The sequence below is a fragment of the Sturnira hondurensis genome, unplaced genomic scaffold (assembly GCF_014824575.4).
Source record: "Sturnira hondurensis isolate 20B ecotype Veracruz unplaced genomic scaffold, ASM1482457v3 Scaffold0016684, whole genome shotgun sequence".
Taxonomy (NCBI): domain Eukaryota; kingdom Metazoa; phylum Chordata; class Mammalia; order Chiroptera; family Phyllostomidae; genus Sturnira; species Sturnira hondurensis.
Genome location: NW_028089315.1, coordinates 925,577 through 938,991, shown reverse-complemented (window position 1 = coordinate 938,991; position 13,415 = coordinate 925,577). Strand labels below are relative to the sequence as shown.

At 34.5% G+C, this 13,415-nt stretch overlaps 1 protein-coding gene across 2 annotated transcripts in view; it reads right to left on the bottom strand.

Annotated features, from left to right (window-relative positions):
- PCDH15 (protocadherin related 15) overlaps positions 1–13,415 on the bottom strand; it is a 791,076-nt gene that overhangs the window by 660,482 nt on the left and 117,179 nt on the right. The window lies entirely within an intron of this gene.

Genomic DNA, 13,415 nt, shown 5'->3' with positions numbered 1-13,415 from the left:
ATTTTATCTAGATTCTTAATTGTCCTTTGCCTTGTGAGATAATATATTCATAGGTTCTGGCATTTAGAATGTGGGAATCTTTGGGGAGATATTATCATATCTATTGGGCATAACACATTATCTGGTATGTGTCAAGAGCTCAACAAATACTGAAACAATCAAGTTTCAGGACACATTTAGCTGGTTCTGTTCAGCACTATGTCCAGCATAAAGTATATGCCTTTTTTTCTGAAGCAGATGAAGACATTGTATGTGGAAAATATGCAGGTGTATTTGACTAATTAGTTCAACACAAGAGGCTCTTATTAAAGAATTAAATTAACCTCTTCATGTAAAGGATGAGAAAACGTGTCCCAGATAAGGGAAGTGAATTTCTCATGGCCATTCAGCTTGTTAGTGGTATTGCTAACGTTGAAGCCCTCTCATATATTAAGCGCTGTTATCTCTGGGGTACCCCTTTGACAAAATCCTTGTATAGAATCGATATTACTGATCCTCTACTGTGAAAGTCACTTAAAGGTGTCCCCTCAGTCCTATGATTGTCAGGAAGCTCTAGATATCACTCAAATCTCTGTCCAGATGCTGTCAACAGGGGTCCCAAGTTCACAAACTCCTCAAGAATCAAAACAATGCAGGACTTCATTCATTATGAAACTCCATTCCTCTACTCCATGTCAAATTTTGTAACTTGCACCACACAAAAGAGCACTAAAATTCTGAAGGACCAGGATCTCCCATAAAAAATGATTTTTCATCTTTTTGTGACCTTATGTTTTAGACATGCATTTATGAGACAAAACTGGGTACCAATTTTAGGAAGAGATTTTTTGCATGTTGCCCTTACATTTTTATTTTAATCTTATGAATATATTAAGGAGGAAATGATGTATCAAATGACAGATTTATAATTAGGATTAATTTTGAAAATTCAAGTTGAGAATATGGGGGCAGAATGCACCCCCTCAATCTCCCACCAGTGTTAATATATCTAGAGTATATATGGTTATACTTAGTTAAGGTATTTTAATAATAATTAAGATCCTTTTTTTTTTGACAAAAGTCTACCCAAACAAGAACAATGAAGAAGACAGCTCATGGAATTAAGATAGTTCCTAACTTCTATTCTTCATATTTTACCCTACCTTATCATAAAAAGTCTACTGTCCCTTGAGAAGAAGAAAAACTTTTCTTCTTCTTAGTCTTCCAAAATTAATGGCTGTGTTTGATGTTTTCATATTAAATAATAAATGGGTGTGGTTAAAGAATTCATAATGTATTTTCTTAAATTCTTCTCACAAGTTTGAATACATCTCTTTTTGAATAAATTATACATTTAAATATGTTATGTGTAATGTTGCCATCACAAAATTTGAAATAACTTTCAGTTTTCATAGTTTGTAAGTTGATGTGTAGAGCTTTAGAAAAACATAACCTCCAAAGAGGAATCCATGAGGAGAAATAATAGTTTTTGGCTCTAGATTCTTAAAATCTTATTTAGTCAAAGGATTGAGATTTAAAAGGTATTTCTTGAAGCCAAGTCTAAATCTAATCATTTCATAATATCAAAATAAAAAAGGCTTAGAAACTAATTATTTAGAAAAAAATTATTTGTTCTAGAATGCTAGAGTGACATTTCTTTATTTCTGTATAATTTTGGCTTTATGGTTTTTAAAACAAATTAATAAAATACAAAATATAAATGTTTTTTTTCTTAAAACATGTTTATTTATTACCTTTGTAGGAATGCTTGATATATAATTATCTTGCATACTGGACATTCCTACAAGGAAATATCATTCACTTAATTGCATACAACATTGAGTAAAAGACCCAGAGAGCAATCATAAGTAGAGATAATTTACCTTCAATAAAAAATAAAGTCAGAATAAATTTTAAAATGGAAAATTTTCTACACTATCAATGATGTTTTAGAAAATGAGGGCAAACATTCTGGATTACTTACCATTGTAAAAATTCAACATCATTCTGAATTAATTACTTGCAATTTCAGACACAATATGCCCTCAGCTAAGCTCCTCATCTCTCCTCTAATTGTGGTCCTTCTACTGTGTTCCATAACAGTGAATGATTCTACTCTGTAACTACTTGTGCCCACTTTTGCCTCCCATTATTCTACTCCCTCCTGGTTTTCAATAAATTACACATCACATCTATGTGTGTAATTTCTTCTGTTTTAAATCTCTCAACTAGTTTCTAGATCTATTTTTATTCCCCACCCACTTCCAACAGAATTTAAGGTACCATCATCTATTACTTGGCCTATGAGATAGGTGTTTATCTTGGCTAAGTTGCTATTTTTTTCCATCAGTCATCACACAAATCTATTCTTCTCAGCATAGCTGTTGATTCGTTTTAGAATACATTGAGCCCTGGCTGGTGTGGCTCAGTGAATTGTGTTCCAGCCTTTGAACCAAAGGGTCACCAGGTCAATTTCCTGTCAGGGCACATGCTTGGGTTGTGGGCCAGGTCACCAGTAGGGTTGCACAAGAGGCAACCACACATTGATGTTTCTCTTCCTCTCTTTCTCCTTCTCTTCCCCTCTGTCTACAAATAAATACAATTAAAAAAGAATAAATCTCATCATATTGTTACACCTTTTTCCTACTTCTGCCCCTTCTTTTTAAACTCTAAATTCTTCACTTAAAATTAAGACTAAATTTACTATTGTTGGCCAGCAAATATTGGTCCCCACAGATTTCTTCAGTTGCATAGCATTTGATTTAACTTGGCCCTCATTCAGACTCTTTGTCACACTGTGCAAACTTCTTATTATGGATTCTTACCTATAACTTCTTTCATCTGAAATAAACTCCTTACCTGAACACTTCTCATAGTTCCTGGCATATAGTATTGACCCAATAAAAATGTGTTGAGCAAATAATTAAATGAATACATAGTAACTAAAGCAATTAGTACATCAGATACACTACATATGCATTAGTAAGAAGCCAATGAAGTACAGAAAAATTATTCACTAGTAGAGATTTAGTGATTTTTATGAAAATCCATTTCTCTGCCTGAAGCAATTATAATTATGTCATAATCCAGAATAATCATAATGGATTAGAATAAGTATAGAGGTGGCAGTTTGTTTTATACTGTTCTTATTTCCTTATCTTTTAAAAGCAATATCCACTAGCAATAAAAAGTAAAAGGTACATATTTGGCAATAAATGTCCCAAATATATTTTATTTAAAAAATATTGGTTTTTGCTTTGACCCAAGTTTATTTTTTATAAATGTTGGTTGCAACCTTCCAATCTGAGGAAGGAAAAGGATTGATGAAGTTTGATAAACCTATTCTAACATATGTCCTTTCATTGATTTTAGATTCATCTCTTCAGGTAAGTCCTTATATTAAACCTGTTCAAAATTATTTCCAATCCTCAACTCTGAAAGGATGTCCACAAAATATTCAAAAACATTATAGAAGTGCCAGCAAAGATTTTTAAAATGTTTTTCTAGTTGCATATAATTTAATTCTGCAATAGAATAATTTTGTTGATATAATTTGCCAATACATTCAATACACAAGTTGTGAAACTTGGGGTATACCTGGCATTACAAGAAAAGGGTCTATTTTGAAATTTTCTGAGGTTAGAGTATCATTTTGCATTTCATATCACAATACATTTATCCAGAGTCAACAAGGTGCAATACAGCTGACACTGTCCTGTCTTGGGGAATGAGACTGAGCATTCCCTGTTTTCAAAGTGATTTCTCATAAATTTCTGATTATTGTTATTAGCAATTGCATCATTGACCAGTTGTTATATCCATAATCTTTTATACTGATAGGATATGGCTAGTAAAAAATTCAGAATTACAGAGTTTCTTTGCAAGTATATTTGCCTAACGTACCTTTTAATATTAGCATGGATATTGCACTCCTATTTCCAGTAAGTAGAAGCTGATTTTCTTGGTTTTAATATCTAAATTAGCCTTTATGTATATTTTTGTTTCTATTATAGAATGAAGCAGTATTATGCAACAAACAGAAATACATCATATCTTCAAATGTCCTTCTTTTGAGAACCTACTGTCAAAAGCCAGCTTTAAAGTGGCTTAAGGGCCATTGCTGTCAAGTTTAACGTGTCTAGGAAGCTCTCAGCAATACATCACACAGATGGGCTCGGGTCCATGTCATCAGTTCACTGGTTTTCATTTTGGGGGTGTATATCTAGTTTTCATTTGGGGGGGCTGTATCTCACTCCATGTATTCAAATACACTGCAAAAGAATTAAAATTCAATAAATGCTATTTGGCAAAGGTCTTAGACTGAATTTAAATCTTAGAAATTTAGAGAATTGAAAATTCTCTAAATAAGAAAATCCCAATGCGCTCTCATTGGGAATGAAATTGGATGGCATTTCCTTTAAAATGTTCCTCATCTGATAATACAAGGGAGCTTTGGAGGTATTAAAATATGTGTGCGTTCACTCTGGAAAATTTTACACTATAAAAATACACTCTGGGAATTTTTTTAATGTTATCCTAAGTCTTTTCTGTAACAGAAGGATGAATGATCTGGTTAAGATTATCATTTTAAGGTAGACCCATACTTTTGAAGTGTCCAGAGTGGGAAAATGATCATTGCATTTTCTGGAATTTAGATTGGCTAAAGGGAGGCAGAGAGGTAAGTTTTGAGAAAGGCTGAGAGAGAGAGAAAGGGAGAGAGAGACAAAGACAATAAATGAAAAGAGAAAAATACACATGTGAGTAAAAATGAGTAATAAAATAATAAGGAACTAACAGAGGTTCTTTTATGTAAAGAGGAACTAATGAACATTGACGTAGAGTTGAAGAAGGTAAAAAAATAAAAGGAAAAGGTACAGATACCAATGGCTACTGAGTTTTTATGCTCTGCCAGATACTTTAATAAATGCAGCTGAGAAATTTGTAAGATACGTGGGTAGAAAATTATACGAAGAGTTATACTACACAGAAAAAAGTATGCAGAAGTTATAATGATTTTTCTAAAACCAGTGGTCAAGTGTGTGATTGTGTTTGTATGTGTAAATGTTTTCAGACAAAAAATAGAGAACAGACTAATGGTTGCCAGAGGGGAAGGGGGTTGGGGGGCTGGGTGAAAAAGGTGAAGGGACTGAGAAGTACAATTTGACTGCAACAGAATAGTCATGGGGATGTAAAGTACAGCATAGAGAATAGAGTCACTGATGGTTATATTGTAATGGCTATGTATGGGGCCAGGTGGGTGCTTAAAGGATGGGGTGGACCACTCTGTGGAGTGCATGATTTTAAAACCACTATGCTGTGCATCTGAAACGAATGCATAATGTTACTGAACATAGACTATAATTGAAAAATAAAAAAATAAGAACTATATGTCTGGATAACAGACACACTAAAAAAATATTGAGTATTGTCATATTGTCTGCTTGTCTCTGAAATGCTGATAGTTATTATAATAGGTAAAAACATGTATAGCTTTCTATGTGCTAGAGAACATGCTAAGCAATTTACATGCATAATATCACTTAATCCTAATAGCAATGTAGTCAAAGTTGCTTTCATTCAAAGTTTAATAGATGGAGCTCTCAGTCTTAAAGAGAATATATAGCTCATCAAAAAGCATATATTGATTTTGCCAGGATTTGAAAAAGGTCTATCAAATTCCAAAGTCTATACCACAGATAATTTTCCATATCCAAGAATACCAATGCTTTAGGATCCAACAGTCCTCTTATATTTCTTTTTGTTCTGGTGTGCACATATGAATTTATATGCATCAGGTTGGAATTTAATGTAGCTCTTTTTTTATTTTCCAAGTAACACAAACCTATGTCATTCTAAAATCAGTATCGCCAGAGGGAAAGCTGGGTAAGGGGGGGTGGAAGAGGGCAAAGTGGGGAATGAATGGCGGTGGAAAGACCTGATTTTGGGTGGTGAGTTCACAATGCAGTAGGCAGGTGGTTTGTTACAGAGTTGTACACTTGAAACCTGTGTGGTTTTAATAACCAGTCACCCCAATGAACTCAGTACAAAATGCTTCTATGACTAACTAACTACAACTGGCACAGACTTTATTTTATTCTTATATTTTAATCCTCACCTGAGGACATGCTTATTGATTTTGAGAGAGGAGAAGAGAGGGAGAGAGAAAGGGGGAGAGAAACACTGACGTGAGAGAGAAACATCGATTGATTGTCTCTTGTATGTGCTCCAATCAGGAATCAAACCTGTAACCAAGGAAAGTGCCCTGACTGAGAATCAAACCCACAGACCTTCAGTTCACACGGACAGTGCTCCAACCAGTGGAGCCACACTGACCAGGGCCCCAATGGATAAACACGGTCACACCCTTCTAAGCAGGCAGCACAAATGCCGTCTTTTTAAATCAGCCCCTCAAAAACAACAGTATACTGATTTATATTTGTCATGTATTTTTGCCACTCATTTTGCTATGATTTCATATAAATTGGGCAGTGACATTCATGATGTCAAGAAATGTATCTGATTTATCTTTGCACTCCTAGAGCTTAGTACAAAACTGACATATAGTAGATGCTAATAAATATATATTGAGTAAATGGACATATGATAAGAAATGATCATAGCTTGCCTCACTCTCCTAAGGTTTCATGGATCAGAATTTATATTTTGTACTCTCATGAGTCAGTAACACTCTGTACTGAGGCTCCACAGTACAGTGGTTGAAAGTGTGGCAGCTTGAGCCAGCCTGCCTGTAGAAGGATCATGGCACTTAGATATATATGTGAGTTGTGCAACATTAAGCGAGAGAGCTCATTTTGCTTCCTTAGCTGAAGAAATGAATAATTATAATTATAATAGAACTTATCTCAAGGGATTTTAGTGCAGAATAAATAAAAGAATATGTACTTTGCTGAACATTCCTTTCTTCTTCATGCTTTATTGGAAATGTGATTGTTCCCAGAAGGTGCTATTTCCATAGCCTTGTCAAAAGGGGTGCTTTTTTTAAAATTTTTTTATTTATTTATCTTTAGAGGGGAAGGAGAGAGGGAGAGAAACATCAATGTATGGTTGCCTTTTGTGCGTCCCCTGCTGGGAGTTGGCCTGCAGGGAACTGGACTACAACCCAGGCATGTGCCCTGACTGGGAATTGAACCGCGATCCTCTGGTTCACAGGCTCGCACTCAATCCACTGAGCTACACCAGCCAGGGCCCTGCTTGTTGTCATATTCTTAGATCACTAGGACTTGAGGTGGGATATGTATTTTTGAATGCTACTTCTGCTTCTTCTGCTACTTCTGTTTTATTTCTCACACTACTTTATGAAAAGCAGAAAGAAAAAACATTCTGTATCTTACATCTTCAAACAGCCCCCATTTCCTCTTCCTTCTCTCTCTCGTGCAACCATTGCAAACTTTTACCATCAACAGGCCACTACAAACCACCCTGCCAAAGTCAAATGAACACCACTTTGCTAGTCCGGTACTCAGTTCTCACACTTCACCATCTACTAAATCGGACTTAACACAGCCGATCACTTTCTCTTCGAGAGGCCTTTCTCATTAGGCTTCAAGTAAACCATTCTCTCATTAACTGTCTATATAGCAATATCTTTTTTGAAATTGCCTCATCTTCCTAGACATTTATGGGTCAGCGGGTTTTTTTTTTTATGATTCAGTTCCAGCTATATTTATTCTTTGGACGCAGTGGCTCAGACTCTCTTGATGTTTAGACCAAATATATTGACATGAATACTACTTTACATGCTACTTTTTTTGTCTTCTCTGTGTCTGACATGCCAGCAAACCCCATTGCCTATACCTTAAAACATATCCACTGTCAACCATGTTTATCACCATTGTCATGAAGACCTGGTCCAAGCTATCTTTATCTTCTGCCTAGAATGCTGTTAACAAATTTCTCAGAGGCCAACCTGATCTTGACTGCTGATCCTCAACACAAGGGCCAAAGAAATTTTATTAAAACTTGACTTAAATCATTTCACCCCTCTGCTTGAAACACTAGTAACTTTCCATTTTCACACACACACACACACACACACACACACACACACAAAGACGATGTCCTTACAGCTGTCTGCAAGGCTTTGTACATCAGCTTCCCTCATCGTCTCTTTGATTTTATCTCTTCCCCTCTCTCTCTCACTCAGCTCAATACTTCAACATTTGCTCCTAATCGTGTTCTTCAAACCCACTATGTATATGTATATGATGAAATACTACTTGGCCATAAAAAAGAACAAGATCTTACTATTTGTGACAGCATGGATGGACATCGAGGGTATTATGCAATACAATAAGTCAATCAGAGAAAGGCAAATACTGTATCATTTAACTTATATGTGGAATCTAAATATACACAAGCAAACAAGTTTGAAAAATAGTCAGTGATAGATATGCATGGTGCCAGTTGGCTTCCAGAAATACTAGGTGGATCACCATGTAAAGTATGTGATTGTCAAACCACTATACTATACAGCTAAAATCAATACCAAATAACATTCAAAGTAAACTGTAATTTCAAAAATTAAAATAAAAACAAAATCCCTAGGCATGTTCCAATTTCAAGGCCCTTTCACTCTGCTCTGTCTTGAAAGCCCATCCCTAGACATCTACAAGTTTTTCCTCATCTTCGTGACTTTTCTCAAAGGGTACCTTCTTAGTATATCCTCTCTACACTATCTTTTTAAATTATATTCCCTTAAATGTTTCTTCCACATTTTACATGTTTAATTTTTGATAGGACTCCATTCACGTAATAACATTCAACATATTTTTACTGATTTTGATTATTTTGCTTCCCTTTCATAAAATGAGAATTTTTATCCATTTTGTTGTCTGCTAAATCTGCGACATCTGTAACAAGGCTTGTCACCTAGCAGCTTATGTAGTTGCAAACAAATGTTTAAAAATATTTGTTTGCAACTACATAAGCTTGTATAACAGGAATGTTATGATGCATATATTATGAGCATTTATGTATGCAGTGTTAGAAGGAGAGGGTGTGTAGCATGTGTATGGTGTTTGACACATAGAAATTNCCTTTCACTCTGCTCTGTCTTGAAAGCCCATCCCTAGACATCTACAAGTTTTTTCCTCATCTTCTTCATGACTTTTCTCAAAGGGTACCTTCTTAGTATATCCTCTCTACACTATCTTTTTAAATTATATTCCCTTAAATGTTTCTTCCACATTTTACATGTTTAATTTTTGATAGGACTCCATTCACGTAATAACATTCAACATATTTTTACTGATTTTGATTATTTTGCTTCCCTTTCATAAAATGAGAATTTTTATCCATTTTGTTGTCTGCTAAATCTGTGACACCTGTAACAGGGCTTGTCACCTAGCAGCTTATGTAGTTGCAAACAAATGCTTAAAAATATTTGTTTGCAACTACATAAGCTTGTATAACAGGAATGTTATGATGCATATATTATGAGTATTTCTATATGCAGTGTTAGAAGGAGAGGGTGTGTAGCATGTGTATGGTGTTTGACGCATAGAAATTACTCAATAAATGTTAGGTATTATCATTAGAAAACTGATATGCACATAATAGGTGTTATATATGTTTGCTGTGCCTGGATGAATGAATAAATAATTGGTGAAAGAAAATTAAAAAGTACAATATGATATTAATACTCTTTTAAAATGCTCTATTTTTCCCTTATGAGGATACCCTGGGTATCAGGCCAACTGTGGCCAACTATGGCCAAATCCTGGATACAGCTAAATAAAAAATTGATGTCAGAGTTAGCATTGCCCTTTCCACACATTATCTTAGTCTCAGCCTGAACAGCTCTTATGAGTATTCCAATTGTTCAATAAAGACACTTAATAAACTCAGAGTAGCTGAAGAGCTGTCACTGAGAAGCCTAATTGAATAACCCTGAGTACACAGGAGGACCCAAAAGAGTAGGGAAGATTAGTAGCATGAATGGTCGCTGACCTCAGGAACAAGCACTGCAGTGTGACCCACAGTTTCATGAGCAAATTCTCAAAACATCAGCTGATTGTCAGAAAAAGAAAGACAGGAGACACACCTGAAGGAACGATCAATTGCATTTGAGTTTTCTACAAAAAAATGTTTTCTAAATGACACACTACCATGAGATAAATACTAACTGAATCTCTAAAAAGTTATAGATAGTATAATTTATGTGAACATAAACATTTTATTTTCTGAACAGAATGCAAAAAGCATGCTATGAGTGACATCTCCCTACCACGGGTATTTATTAATTGCTTCTGTCCCCGTCCCAATATTGAACAATGTCATATAAACCAAACCCTCACTGAGTATGTTTCAGAATTGCTGTCTGAACTCCATCTACTATCTGCAAGGCTCACCAATTTACTACTGAATTGTTAAAAAACATATTTCATCTCTCAAGCTATTTTTTCAATACTATTTCAACAAAAGTAAATGAGATCATCTCTGCTTTTAGGAATTTATAATCTTAACATAAAACAAATATTATATAACATGTTATAAGATGGACATTATTTTTTCAGCTTAAGGTATAAATGAATAAAAATTGTATATATTTATGGTTTACAACATGGAGAGAGAAATACACATTGTAAAATTATTACCACAATCAGGTTAATTAACAAATACATCACCACACTTAGTTACCTTATTTTCAGTGTGGCAAGAACACTTAAGATCTACTATCTTAGCAAATTTCAAGTATATGGCACAATATTATTAATTATATACATAATGTAATACATTGGTTCTCCAAAATTTATTAATCTTAAAATTAGAAGCTTGTACTCTTTGTCAACCACTACTCATTTGGTTTCAATTGAGTGTCATTAATAACAACATCAAAAGATAATAAATAAGTTAATATTAAAGAATAAGTAGAGCTTGAGTAAAATTGGAAAAGAAAGGTTAGGATTTGATGTCATAATACAGTAGCATAGCACAACATGGGGCTATTGTATGTGGAGTCGAGATAAAGGGTGGAGATTGGACATTTAATAGTGACATTAATACCACACTGGGAAAGCAGCTCAACCTCTCTATGTTTCTATAATTTCCTGTTCTACAAATAGGCATAACAGTAGAGAAATTGTATGTGATGATTATTATTCTCATAAGCACCTTATGAGTTCTTGGAAAAATTAAATGTTAAAAATATGGAGAAATCAATTAATACATTTATTATTCATTAGTGATGATTCTAAAGAGATGCTGTTTACAAATTAATGAATACTATTATGATTTGTGATTTCAAGAACCTTTCAAACTATGTTGGAATGATGTCATGTATAAAATACATACAAACACACAGTAATAGTATATAAGAAGGCATTAAATGCAAACAATTGTAAAAACCGAACACAATGAACAAACAACAGCGTCTAGTGGTGTGACATGGAGAGAGAGAGAATGACAATTAGAATCAGAGACAGAGAAAAAGCCAGGGACAGAGAGATGGAGACAGAGAAAGAAATATGGCCGTTAGCTGGAGTTCCATGAAGGAGATAAACTTATAAATAAGTTTGGCTAGCTAATGGTCATAATCAAGTATTTCTTTTTTTCACCTTTGGATATTTAATATCTAACCTTCCCAGAATGAGGTCATAAAACATCATGGGCACTCCTCAAAGCTGCACAGGAATATCTGAATACATCTTGAATGAGAACACAGACTCAGTATTCTTCAGTTTTTCTGAAATGTATATGTTCCTCAATTGAAAAATCAAAATTCATCCTGCAAACATTTTTGACTTAAAAAAACTTTGTTTATTTTAAGAGAGAGGAGAATGGAGGGAGAAACATCAATATATGAGACAATATTGATTGGTTGCCGTCTGTTCTCCCTCAACTGGGGACCTGGCCCATAACCTAGGCGTGTGCCCTGGCAGGGAATTGAACCAGCAACCCTTCAGTGTAAAGGCCAGCACTCAATCCACTGAACGACATAAGACGGTTTTTATTATTATTATTTTTTATCACACATTTTTCATCAGATTTTCCATTTGTATTATTCTAAACACAAACACTGTACATAATTGTATTATTACATAGATCATATTGTATTGATTCTCTTTTTCATTATTATACTTGGATTAAGGAATTACCTCATCTTTGTTTCTCTACTATTTTCCCCAGAGTTAATATCCAATAAAATGTTAACTAAGTAAATCTTCTATGGAAAAGTCAAGATATGGACTGGAGAAAAAGCAGTGATGTACACAGTAGATGCATTGTTGGACACATGCACTGTGTAAGAAAAGTTCTACGAAATGGAAAATGACCAACACCAGGGTTTATTAGTCACAAAGCATCCCAATTTGTTCATTATAGAATGTGGTTTCTTGTGGAAATAAAAAAAAGCAGAACAAGTTTGAATGCACAGATGAGGAAAAAGTGGAATGCATACCAGAAAAAGAAGTCTGGTATGAAGATAATCAGACAAAGTCAGCACAAAGAGGCACAGAGAGAAAGAAAGCGGCAGAAAGGTAGATCAATAATGCTGTTTGCTGAAACACTAGAAAATTATAGGGTTTACCCAAGAAAGTGTGGAGTTGTGAGAAACACAAATTGCAGAGCTTAAGGAAATTGGAGAAGAAGTGGTATTAATAGGTATAAAGAGTTCGCAGGAAAGAACCCATCTAAGATAAGCCACTTCCTTATGAGTTCTCTGTGTCATTGAAGACTCAGAAGCAAGCAAGATTACAATTACATTTTGCTCAATTTCAATTAAAAACAGTAAAAATCAGTCCTGCCTTTTAACGCAGGATGTGAGCTATTTATTTTTCAATGGGTTCAAATTTTTCAGGTTTTCAAAACCACAATTGGAAGCACCCACCTTACCAGCTATCATTAATTTCATCTGCATTGCTTGGACACTGAATTAGACCTTCTACATCTTTTTTCTGTCTTAACAGGACAACTGAGGGTATCCAAAGCACAATATCAATACTTTGCTATTGTAAATTACCTTGGGAAAAATTGCCTGTGTGTGAATGTTAGCAGAAAGAGGCTACTCCAAATACAATAATTGGTCTTCTGATTATCAGGGTTTTCTTTTTTTCCCTTGGCTCTTTAGCTCTCTGGACTCCCAGGTATACAGATAGGTTTTAAATGAGCCTATTACTAGAGTAAACAAAAGCTATTGAATTCATTCTTTCAGGTACAAGGTCAGACCTTAGACAAGTCACAGAGTTTGTATTTCTGAACTTGGTTAGTGGGGAAATTGTTGCTGAAAAAAAGAAAGGCATTCTTTGAAACATTTGCTCCAAAACTGAATCTATTTTTGTATAAAGGAATGCACAAGAGTACCCACTCTCAGAAAAGAGGAGACAAAAAATGTAAGTGTGGAAACCACATAAGAAAAAGGATCCATTCGTGCTTTCATCTAGAGATGAATTTAGTTTAGGAAAGTTTTCTTGGATTGA